Here is a 1,701-nt window from a genome sequence, read left to right as displayed (position 1 = left end):
AAGCAGGAATAAAATGAGGAATTTGCTGCTCATCGAGCTGGAATGCCTGTTTCCCAGAGGAAACGCACTCTTGTTGCAGTGCATTGATAACCCTGTGCTACTCTGCAGCCACCATCTGCAAAGCAGATCCATGCTGACTGTACGGCTGCTTTCAGAGGGGAAGCAGTTCAGAGTATTTAGATCGGACTGCTCTCTTCTTAGAATACTAAGCAATATCCACGTTTTTTGTTGTTTTGTTTCTTTCTTCTTTTTTTTTTAATCCCTGCAGACAGGTTGATCTTTGTCTTTCCTCCAATGATTTTGATCTAATCTCATTTTCCCTTTCATGGTCAAATGTCAAAAGTTTCTAAGTGACAGCTGACAAGCCAAATGAGTGAGTTCACTGTGAGCGTCCAACTGTACTCATTAAAGTGGAGATAGTAAAAGACGGGAGGAACATTTTTTTCCTATGGCATGAGTGTTTTCTGTGTGTGTGTGTGTGTGTGTGTGTGTGTGTTGCACAACTTTGCATCTTTCTTCTAAAATCTCCAGGTAATGCATTACATTCACAACGCTACTGGTTGTCACTGGTAACAGCTCTGTAAGTGGGCATTTGAGGCCCAAAGTCTCAACTAGAAGTACAGTTCATGTTTACCAGCATAAGTATGGCAGGACATATTAACATATAATGAACCCATCCTCAGAGATTACATTTTTATTGGAAGACTTCTCTGTTGTTAACTTCACATTCTGCTGGGCAGGATTTAATCAAAGATTTATAAACTGACAAGAAAATTACAAAGGTTAAGAGTCAGTGAAAATCTAAAACAATTAAGTTATCTACTTAATTGTTATCTACTTCAGCTGTATTAGCTGTATTTCAAATTTTTCTTTTTTTTAAAGAACTTTTTAGGTATTTAGATTAATTTCTATAGTTCTTTTTATACTTTTCCTAGAACTGATAGACCCATGTTTCAGCTCCTGATTAACAAAATGATGTTCTTCCTTTCAACACATGGGGATCAAATTGTTGGCATTACTGACAAAAAAAAAATAAATAAAAATAATGGTACATAAAAATGGACTGAAAATGAACTAATGACTAAGGTATTACTTATTGGTTCAACAGAATTATCTTTCAAAATAAAGTAATAAAACAGGCCAGGACAAAAATGATGGCATCGCAAGAAAAGATTGGAAATAATTCTTTCAATTTAGCTCACTGACACATGGCAGCATCAGAACTAACTGATTTTAAGAAACAATTAACAGTAAATCTAAAAAACAAAACAAAAAACAAACAACTAAAGATCACCAATAAATATTTGTGTTGATATCAAAATGCATTCATTTGTTTAATAGCTTCATTTGATATTTTATAAGTTCGCTTTCATCTAGACCTTGAGGGGCAATAAAAATCAGTGTCAACTGAATATTTATTATTTCTTATAAAAAGTTTAAATTAAAAGGTTTTTTCCTGTTTCAATGTTTTAAATGAAGCATTTCGACGTATATTTAAGGAGGAGGAACCTCATAACACACCGTAATTACACGGTGGCCATTTTGACAAAGATGTGAGCAAATAAAGTGTTTATTAAAGTTACACAGCGCAGCTTCAACACCAGGCGTGAAAAGCTCCACGTATTGTATGATAAGCTGTCTTGCCATACACGCGTCCCTCAGTTTGACGCCGCGCCGTGACGCTGAGCTGACAGAGGAAAG

The sequence above is a fragment of the Poeciliopsis prolifica genome, unplaced genomic scaffold (genome assembly GCF_027474105.1).
Source record: "Poeciliopsis prolifica strain line A6 unplaced genomic scaffold, Auburn_PproV2 SCAFFOLD021, whole genome shotgun sequence".
Taxonomy (NCBI): domain Eukaryota; kingdom Metazoa; phylum Chordata; class Actinopteri; order Cyprinodontiformes; family Poeciliidae; genus Poeciliopsis; species Poeciliopsis prolifica.
This window is presented reverse-complemented; position numbering follows the sequence as displayed.